The sequence below is a fragment of the Lemur catta genome, chromosome 7 (genome assembly GCF_020740605.2).
Source record: "Lemur catta isolate mLemCat1 chromosome 7, mLemCat1.pri, whole genome shotgun sequence".
In the NCBI taxonomy this organism is placed as follows: Eukaryota; Metazoa; Chordata; class Mammalia; order Primates; family Lemuridae; genus Lemur; species Lemur catta.
Genome location: NC_059134.1, coordinates 93,269,530 through 93,280,259, shown reverse-complemented (window position 1 = coordinate 93,280,259; position 10,730 = coordinate 93,269,530). Strand labels below are relative to the sequence as shown.

The 10,730-nt window shown below is 44.7% G+C and overlaps 1 protein-coding gene across 15 annotated transcripts in view; it reads left to right on the top strand.

The window, feature by feature from the left end:
- Positions 1-6,144: 6,144 nt before the first annotated feature.
- The window catches only part of PHF21A (PHD finger protein 21A), a 180,840-nt gene continuing 176,254 nt past the window's right edge, over positions 6,145-10,730 (top strand). For 8 of the 15 annotated variants that reach the window (XM_045557896.1, XM_045557906.1, XM_045557905.1 and 5 more), the window contains exon 1: positions 6,145-6,676. The gene's annotated coding sequence lies outside the window, so the exon portion shown is untranslated. Of the gene's footprint in view, positions 6,677-7,795; positions 7,892-8,809; positions 8,884-9,415; positions 9,667-10,730 lie in introns of those variants that run through there. The other 7 variants (XM_045557898.1, XM_045557904.1, XM_045557897.1 and 4 more) reach the window with 4 other exon arrangements.

Sequence of the window (10,730 nt, the reverse complement as noted above, 5' to 3'; positions counted from 1 at the left end):
GTCACACAGTGGGGGAGCTGCTACTGGTATCTAGTGGGTAGAGGGGGCCAAGGATGCTGCTAAACATCCTACAATGTCCCCTACAACAAAAACAGGATCTTGCCCAAAATGTCTATAGTGCTGAGGTTGAGGGAGCCCTGGTCTACTTAATTCTATTAAACACACACACAACTGAAATTGCTTAGGATTAAATTGACCTGGGAGATTATGGCAAAGTAATGAAATTGAAGGTATTCTCTAGAGAGTGGACTGTTTATCCACCAATATTTATTTATTTACAAGTTATATCTGACCCATTTCCAATTATGATTTTGGCCTACCATAAATGCACACACCAGACAGTTCAAGTGAAGATTTTCAAAAAGATCGGAGACCAATGAGATGGTGGGGAGAAAGAAAGTACATTCAACTTCTGGGAATCACCGGGGATTTTCTGTCATACTTCTTTAAAAATCACATTGATATGTCTCCTCTACTTATTTAAATACTTTGTTGGTACAAGCCAGGTTTTCATTTATTCCAGCCCAACAAGAATTAGAAAAGAAGGCTGATGAATTTCAATCTTTACTTCCCTGCCTCAGTGAAGAAGGAGAACCCTCAGCTTTTCGGACAGAGTTCAAATCTTCCTTAGACTGACCTTTTAAGAGATAATGGGGTTACTTTTCAGCCTGGGGTAGAAAAAAGGATAGTGGTTGAGTGAAGAGGGGACTGGAGCCAGGTTGGATGAGAAAGCTGTCAATTCATCCTTTCCAGGGTAGTTTTATTACTTTGTTTGAAATACTGTCAAATTCCAGAACATCAGAGATAATCATATACAAATACAATCCCTTAATATCCTTGGGTGTGGGTGTGTGCTATGCTACTACGAAACTAGAAAATTGAGAAGAAGCTTCTTTATTCATTCTCTATCATAGTATTTAAAGCCTATGTATATCATAATATATAACATCTTTGTTATATTTTTTTTCTATATTACAGTGTGTCTGCATTAGATTCATAGTCCTTATAGAGAGTTAGCTCTTTTATCATTTTCAATGACATTTTACATTATACAGTAAAATCCCACGATTATTATTATTTTTTGGAGACAGAGTCTTGCTCTGTTGCCTGGGCTAGAGTGCTGTGGTGTCAACCTAGCTCACAACAACCTCAAACTCCTGGGCTTGGGCCAGGCGAGGTGGCTCACGCCTGTAATCCTAGCACTCTGGAAGGCCAAGGCGGGAGGACTGCCTCAGCTCAGGAGTTCGAGACCAGCCTGAGCAAGAGCGAGATGCTGTCTCTACTAAAAATAGAAAGAAATGATCTGGACAACTAAAAATATATAGAAAAAATTAGCCGGGCATGGTGGCGTATGCCTGTAGTCCCAGCTACTTGGGAGGCTGAGGCAGGAGTATTGCTGGAGCCCAGAAGTTTGAGGTTGCTGTGAGCTAGGCTGATGCCACGGCACTCTAGCCCAGGCAACAGTGAGACTCTGTTTCAAAAACAAAACAAAACAAAAAAAAACTCCTGGGCTTAAGCGACCCTCCTGCCTCAGCCTCCTGAGTAGCTGGGACTACAGGGATGCGCCACCATGCTCGGCTAATTTTTTCATATATTTTCAGTTGTCCAGCTAATTTCTTTCTTTCTTTTTTTCAGTAGAGACGGGGTTCTGAAACTCCTGACCTAGAGCAATCCTCCTACTGCAGCCTCTCAGAGTGCTAGGATTATAGGCGTGAGCCACCATGCCCGGACAGAATCCCAATATTAATTAAATACTTTCTATCAAACAAAAATTATTTAAATTCTGATATCCTTATGCAAAAATTTTTTATAAATGTAACAAGATTAATGTAAAAAACAGAAACCATAAAAATATAAGAAGAAAACTGTAAGTATTTTTCTAATCTTGGAGTTTGGATGACCTCTTAAAGCATGGAACAGAAGGCAGGAATATATAAGAAAACACTGACAGATTTGACTACTTTAACACAAATTAAAAATTATACATCTGATATGTAATAACATTCAAAATTTAAGTTTTACCTTTGTTCAACAGGGTTTTGATGGTAATTAAATGGTTTGGGGGGAACTAGGCAGTAGGAGAGCAAACGCTAAGTTATTGTGTACCTATTATTATGTCATTTATGTCTAAAAATTGATTTACCCCAAAGCAGCTTCTGATGGTAAACTTTCAGTATTCGGCTTATTTCTGGGATTTTTCACTAACTTGTACTAATTATCTTTTTGTTCCTTTAGCACTTACACCGTTTAGCTCTTACAACAATCCCACAAGGTATTGTCTTTGTTATATGTATGTGAAACACCAGGGTTCAGAAAGCCTAGGTATTTTGTCTAAGGCCACACAGCCAGTGTGTGCCTACCGAGTGCCCCATCTCAGGCACACAAAGATGCTGAGAATTTGAGACAGACCCACCCAAATTTACCACAATGCCAGCCTTACAATCTTCAATTAACTCGAGGCTCCCTGAACCCCATATGCCACTTCTGCACTGTCAAGATATTGGGATGCCACCTGTTCACCTTTTCCAGAGTTATGGTAACTCAGAAAATGAATTTGAGGGCACAAGGAAAAGATGTGTTATGCAGTCCTATATGCCAGGCATTGTGCAAAGCAGTTTACATGAATTATTTCATTCAATCTTCTCAACAACCCTACAAAGGAGATATTAATAGCTGCATTTTACAAGATAGGAAAACTGACTCTGAGAGGTTTAGCAACTTGCCCAAAGTGCCTTAGTTGAAAAGGAGTGGTACTTCTTACTTAGCTACTGGAATCCTGTTCTGCATGACTCCACTCCTCTTTACCATTTAGAGTGAGGAAGAGTATGGAAATGGAAATGTGGCCTATCAAGGAATCATAAACACAGTATTCTTTTCCATAAAGTTTGGGAGTTATATGAGTGTTAAGACACTCCCATATTCAGTCAAAATATTTTAATTAAGGTATAAAATATCTGGAAAATGACTTTGCATGACATTTCTTTTTTCTTTTTCTTTTTGAGACAGCATCTCACTCTGTTGCTGGGGCTGGAGTGTAGTGGCATCATCATAGCTCATTGTAACCTTAAACTCCTGCCTCAGCCTCCCAAGTACCTGGGACTACAGGTGTGTGCCACCATGCATAGTTAATTTTTTCTATGTTTCTTAAAGATGGGGGTCTCACTCTTGCTCAGGCTGGTCTCGAACTGCTGACCTCAAGTGATCCTGCCTCCTCCCATGTTTCCCAGATTGCTAGGATTACAGACTGTGCCTGACATTGATTTTTAATCGCTGTACAGTCAAATATCTTAATAACCAAGTACTATCTGGTGCAAGAAGTTCAGTGCCTCAGCAACTTTAGTCCTTTATAGCAGGGATCGGCAAATGACAGCCCATGGGCACAATCTGTCCACTGCCAGGTTTTGTTAAGTGCGCAAGCTAAGAATGTGTTTTTCATTTTTTAATGGTTAAAAAAATTCAAAAGAATATTTTATGACACACGAAAAGTATTAATACATGAAATTTAAATGTCAAGGCCCATAAACAAAAATTTTATTAGAACACAGCCAGGCTCATTCATTTACATGTTGTCTTATGGATGCTTTTGTGTTATAGCACCATAGAGTTGAGAAGTTATGACAGAGACGGGATGGTGCGCAAAGTCTAAGATATTTATTATCTGGAGTTTATAAAACACATCTGCTGACCCACTGTTCTATAGTATTTGCACATTTGAGGTTCTGGATTGTTTTTATGAAGTTCTGAAAAATTTTTAACTTTTTTCCAGAAAAAACACTAAGACAGTCTTCCTCTGAAAAAATGTTGACAGTCTGGGATGATTTGAAATGACACCATTGGGTTATGGTTCCGGTGACTAGTCTGTCCAGCTGCAAAGGCTCCCTTCCTCTCTCATTTAAATACATTTGAGTTATCTTTAGATGGTGAAGCTGGGTCTTAACTACCCAACTTGTTCTTCTGTTATTCATCTTGACTGCATTATGGGTTTAGTTTCACAGCATTATGAGTTCATCCAGACTTCTTGAATCATTTATAGGAATTTTCATTTTGCTCTCAAACTCTTATACTTTCTCTGCTGTGAATTTTTTTTAACATAAAGCTCAGACTGCTAAATGGCTTACACATGTACAATAAAGTCCATATTTTATTTTTTACTTTAAGAAATCAGAATTTTTTTAAAAATTCCTTTTTCATAAGAAGCTAAACTTAATTTTGCAGGTAACAAGTAAGAAAATATCTTCATATCCAATGATCTCAAAGCACCTCTGGTGAAAATACATACCAAGGTAAAGAACGTCTATTTATTTTTAAATACTATTTCTTGGAGGAAAATATTATTTAATGGAAAAGATGTGACTAGTAACAAATAAAGTCCAAGGCTATTTCTGGTTCTGTGAATGACTCACTTTGACTTTGGGCAAATCATCTCACCACTGTTGCTCTTTATCTGCAAAAACTGGACTTCATGCCTATGAGAGTTGCATGGCTAATCAATGCCTGGAAAATGCGTAGTGGCAGATGCTAGAAAAGTGCTGAGCCTTAAAAACAAAACCACCCCCCCCATTTGTATTCAGTTGAGGTTGGGGTTTATTGTTATTTAACATCCGAAGGCCAACACTATGTTAAGTCCAGCGTGCTGCACAGAACAGATAATACCACTGTCCAGTAGGGATTTTTTTTTTAATCTAGGATTTTTTACTTTTTTCCCCTTTATTGTGGTTGGGGGTTATTTTAGAATCCAGTAATACATCTACATGAAAACGCTAAGCTTTAAGTTTAAAGCTATCGATTTCAACATCTAAATAAACCCCTTCCAAAAAAAAGAAAAAAAAAAAGAGGCCCTCCTCCGCCCCGCCGAGAAATCTCTCAAAACAAGAATTCTTCTGATGTTTTTTTCTCCCTGCAGTTCTCCATGTTACAGTCCTTGGAGGTAGAATAGGCATAAAATACTTTCACTAATAAAATATGACAAACCGCCGGATTATACGTGGCCGATTCCCAGTGATTGCCCTGCTACACAAAGCAGAAAAGTAAATGCCATCATCCCCCTTAGAACAAAAGAACTTAGGAATAAAAAACATGGAGAGGGGGGAGAAAGCAGCAATAAATAAAGGTGAGCGAAGGACCCTGTCCCCCGCCCCTCCCCGAAGCGAGTGTGGGACTAAGTATGGCTAATAAAGTGGTTCAAGGGTAGTTATTTGGAAAGGGGGCGGGGGTAGCGAGGGGAGGGAGCGGGCGAGCGGCGGCCGGGGATTGCATGTTGCATTCGACTTGAGGTTGCATCCTTCTCCTGTTGCCTGGACCACGCTCCCCCATTGCAGTGCTTCCCCATTGCTTCTCCTCGCTCCTGTCCTCGCGGCATTCTTCCCCCCTCAAAACTGCTGTTGCACTGGAGGGAGTTGGGGCCGCTCCGGAGCCCCTTTGCAGCTCCCGCCCGCGGGAGGGGGAGTTGGGCTCGGACCGCGGAGTTGGGGGGGCCGCAGCGGGCCCTGGCCTCGCCTCGGCTGCAAGGGAGCCGAGCTGCAGCGCTGCACGGGCCCATGATTGCGGCGGCCCCGGAGTTTGGCCGCCGCCGCTCCGCGCTCAGCCCCATCACCGCCGCCGCCGCCGCCGCCGCCGCTGCACTGGAGTTTGGCGGCTGCTGCCCTACTTCACTCTAGTTTAGTTTCACTCACTTTACATCCGGGTTTTTTCCCTAGGCAATGGGGGCCGCAGCACACCCCGTTCCTTAGGCAAAGTGAAATAAATTCGCCGCACCGACACGTCAAGTAGTCCGCCCGCCCGAGCGCCGCCGCGGGCCCCCGCCGCCCCCCCCGCCGCCGCCCCGCCACCCCCGGGGGGGCCCGCGCGTCCCGAGAGCCGCGGGCAGAGGCGCGGGGGCCCGGGTCGACCGCCGAGCAACTCCGCCCGGCGGCCCCCTCCCTCCCCGCCGAGCCCCTCTCCCGCGGCGCCTCCGTCCCCGCTTTCCCAGCCCCCCACTCGTCCCCGCTTTCCCAGCCCCAGTCCCTCTCGCCCGGCTCTCGGGAGCGGCGGGGGGCGCGCACGGCGGCGGCGGCGGCGGGCCGGCGGGGCCGCGCGGCGGGCTCCCGCGCGGGCGAGTGTGTCTGGGCCTGGGCGGAGGGATCCCCGGGCTGAGGCGGCGGAGGTGCTGCGGCCCGGGGCCGGGTGGTGAATGGGCTGGTGGTGCTCGCTGCTGCTGCTGAGAGGAGGAGGAGGAGGATGAAGAGTTGGGCTTGTTTGTCTCCCACAGTTTCTCTCCTGCTGCTCTGATTCCCCCCTCCCTATTCCGGCCCGGGGCCTGTGTGTGTCTCTCCAGGAGGAGGAGGAGGATCCAGTTCCTCCCCCCACCCCCCTCCTCCCCACCCCCCCCTTGCCTGGGGAAGAGGAGGAAAGAAACAGCCCAGAGAGAGAGAGAGGGAGAGAGAGGAGAGTGAGTGAGTGAGAGAGGGAGAGGAGAGGAGGAGGAGGAGGAGGGAGAAGGGAACAACCTACCATCTTAATACACTAATATCTAAAAAGTGCGAGAGGCCCAGAGCAGCAGCAGAAGCAGCAGCAGCAGCTCCAGCTTCTTCCCTCCCTCCCCATGAAGAAGAGTTCCCTCCTCCTCCTCCTCCTGCTTCTCCTGCTCAGAGTTCCTGCCTCCAGCTGCCAGGGGGGACAGCCAGCCAGCAGCAGGAGGGTGCAGTATCCCAGCTTTTCCATTCTCTCTTCTCCTCACTCTTCTCTCTTTTTTTTTCTGGAGTAGCTCTATTTCCCCTCCCTCTCCCTTCCCCCTCTCCCCTCTTCCCCTCTCCCCTCTCCCTCTCTCCCCCACTCCCTCTGTCTTGTCTCTGGTGGTTGTCTCTGGGAGGAACTGGGGCTGCTTGCTTAGAGTTTGTTGTGGGGAGAGGTAGGGGGAGGGGAGGGGTGTGTGGGAGGGAGGAGGGAAAGGGGGGTGTTCTCCTCAGGACCCCTCAGTCAACTTGAGATTTAAGCAGTAACTTCCCCTTCGGGGCGCCCCCCTGCGTGCCCTTCCTAGTCCTCCCCCCTAAAAAAAAGACAATGGGAAAACCGTGTCTCCCCCCTTCCTCCCCTCTGCCCTCCACCCCTCCCCAGGATAAATTGGAAGTAAGTTTATGAGCAGCCTCGGGAGCCTGGGCGCTGAGTGCAGGGCCGGAGCGGGTGACAGAGGCGGCGTGCCGGGGGTAGCGGGGAGGGGGCGTCACATTGTCCCGGCGGGGGGCCAGGCAGGGGGCCGCGGGCGGGGGCGGGGGGCGCGGAACCTCTCCCGCCCCTTCGGCTCTCCCTCGGCCCGGGGATGGACGCCTTGGCTCTTTCACCCCCCCACCCCACCCCGGGATGCTGTCGGGGGGAAGTTTTTATTATGGTTATTTATTTAATTTAAAAAAAATTTTTTTGGAAAACCATCTTGTTTGGTGACTGAGGGATCTGGATTAAAAAAAAAAAAAGCTGCGGCTGCTGACGCTGCCGGGCCCGTGTGTGTGTGTGTGTGTGTGTGTGTTGGTGCATTTGTCTTGGGTGGCCGGAGCAGCGTTGGGGAAATTCCGCTTATTCTTCTTCTTCTGCAACTTGTTATTCCGGAGAGTCTGCCTGCACCCCTCACCCCGGGGCCGGCCCTCCCGCATTCGGGCCCGTCGCTGGCGGCCGCGGGGCGCCCCCGGGACCCCGCGCGGGCCGGGGCGGACAGGCCGCTCCGAGAGGGGCCGCGGCCGCCCCTCCCCCGCCCGCGCCCCCGCCGGGGGGAGGGGCGCGCGGAGTGGGACTCTTTCCGTTTGGTCCAGCCCCGCCGTGCACGCAGTTCCCAACACTTCTCGTCATCCTCTCTTTGGTCTCTTTATTCTGCTGAGCGGTGCTGTTAGGATTTCTTTTTTTCCCCCTGACCACGTTCGCGATGGTGGGTAGCAGCAAGGTGGCCCTGGTAGGGGAGGGGTTGGTGTCGAGATTGGGTACTGGGGGAGAATGTCTCCTTTCAACTTTGTCGGTGGCTTGCACCCCCAGAGAAGGCCACAGGCCGGTTGTGGGGTGCAGATGTGCCGAGAGTGATTTCTAAGTAGTTGAGTTGTTGAGATGAGGGTACGACTGCTAATGGTAGGCAGGTTTTGTTTTCATTGGTGAATCTGGTGTCATCATATTCCGGTCATACGTTGAAATATTCTTTGTTTAGGTCTTGAAGTAGAGGATCTCACTCTGCACGTCCACATTGTGTTGTTTTTAAATGATGTCTCTGGGAGTATGGATTTCTAGAATTTCAAATGTGAGTTAAGGTCCGGGCGTATGTGGGCCTCAGCACTGGCCTTGACAGTGAACTTTGTGGCTATGTTTCGGATTTCAAAGATTTGCCCCATAGCCGGGGTGCAAGTTGTGCATTTTTCTTAATAGTCGGTGTCAGGAATGTAGATGCTCGAGCTGGGGAAGTTAGCGAGGGAAAGAACATTTATATATTAATAATTGATAACTGAATATTAGAATCAGATTAATTTGGGCTGATGAAAGTTTTTTTTTTTTTTTTTTTTAAAGCAATTGTGCACTCTAGGAAGGAAGCCTGTTCATAGGCGCACTTTATAGGGGTTCTTTAGGATGAGGGGCTGGAATATCTCCTTTTTGTGAGGATACTCATCAACATCTGTAGCTTTATTGAGGCCTGGTAAGGGTACTGAAATTGGGGCTAAAACATGTAAACATACTTTTCAGTGTTTATGTTATTTGTTTATATCTGATGTTCACTCACATTTGGGCAGTAGAAATAAATAGGTCAGCTTTTCTTACGGATTTTGAAGACTAGCCCCCTCCCCACTTTTCTAAGTTTCACAATTTACTTGGTTTACAGCGTTGTTGGAAACTGTTACTACGTTTTTACTGGAAATACTATTATTCATTTTAATTTTGGTAAGTTCCTTATTTTCTTCTTTTGTTCTTCATTTGTACATGTAATCTATGTTGCAGGCTTAAAACTAGTTTATTAGGGGCCATTAAAAAGAATGAAAAATATGTTTTGAAATCTCAGGACATATCTTTTGATGGCAAAGAGGAAATTTTTGTGTGCAGTTGCACCGATGTTTATCAAAAAAATTTCCGTACTTAAAACTTCTGTAGATACACAACTTTCCTTAAGTGAAGACCATAGTAATAGTGCAGAAAATTCTCAAAACACAAACATCTGGCTAACATGTTAACAATATTCCAGGTGCTTTTCTTCCTTTACAGCAGACTTTTGCTTTTTGGTAACAGTATTTGCATTTTGACTGGCATTGCTTGGCTGCCTGTAGGAAAGTCTTTTGCTTGAGTGCTCTTGAAGGCTTTTAAACTTCGTTTTAAGATAATTTTGCAGGGATGTTGCACTTTGGACTCAGGCAAGTCTTTATGGAATTGAAATAGTTATTAGATACCTACCTACTGCAAATTTTATTTTTAAGAGGTATAAGTGATGGATAGGTCCCTATTTTAGCTTTGAAGGGTCCATCCTTTTTCCCATTCAATTATCTAGAAGGAGCTGCCTCTGAAACACTCTTCTTCTGCTTACATGAAGATCTCTAAATGCTATCCAGCAGGAGGTGCTACAGCAAGATAAAGGAAATTTTTGAATTTTGAGGGTGTTACTACTTATTACAGCTTTACCTAGCTTCAGCTAAGCAACAGGATTAACACCTTAAAGTTCCTGAAAGATTTTGAGTAAGTCCATCTAAAAATTCCATTCATAAATTCCGTTTGCTATTTGAAACCAAAATTTTTGTCTTTTTACCTAATACTATAAAAAGTAGACTTGTTATTGTGGATAGTTTAAGGATACTGGGCTGAGGTATATGACATTATTAGAATTATTTTAGTCTGAAGGGAAATTATTCTTGTATTGATAATTGGGGTGTTGAATACATATTTTTAAAAAATTGTAATTGCTGCAAAGTAGTTGGTATGATTGGAGACTATGATCTTTTTGATCATACCTGTAATATTAATACAAACAGGATATAGAGTAGTTGAGATTTTGGAATGAGGGTATTGTGTGGAAAAATTTTTAGACTTATGTTATTTTCCCCTCCTCAAATCAATGGATAATGATTCTAATATAGATACACTCAGCTTTATAAATACTTATAGTTGTACTTAAGTTGGCCTCCCAAGACCAAGATTCTTGAACTATAAGTAAAGTTATGTCTGTGGGTATAGGTTGTTGCTGATATGTCCATTAGTAACACTTAACAATAACTGCATAAAGATGAAAGTAGCTACTTTAACAGTGTCATAGCCTTTACAGCAAATGGTCCTTTGAAACTCTTGTCAGTGTTAGGTGAATTTGATTGTCACTGGAAATACAATGCTACTGTGGTTGCTTGTAAAGCTTCATATCAAAGTTTTAAAAACTTATGAATGTTAGAAAATTTGATGAACCTGCTTTGAATTTTGTCTATTTTTTAGGCATAATGCTGTACTTTTTTCTCAGTCAGATCAAATGAGGTAATACATGTAAAGGTTTTTTGTAAATTTTCAGAAGCCATGTAGATATTAAGTTGTTGAGATAGGTAACTAATTAATACATGGGCAGATGCCTGCTAACTTTTCCCATATTAGTTGGGAAATTAATGCATTAAAAGTGCACCCTGGACACTTTATTAATTTTTGTTTTTTAAATACTGCTGTGGTTATCAAAAATCTCTTTGTTAAAGTTTTGAACCTTTGTTCAAAAATGCTGCCTAGTCAGTTTTCCATAGTTAAAGATCATTTTTCTTTTGAAAGAT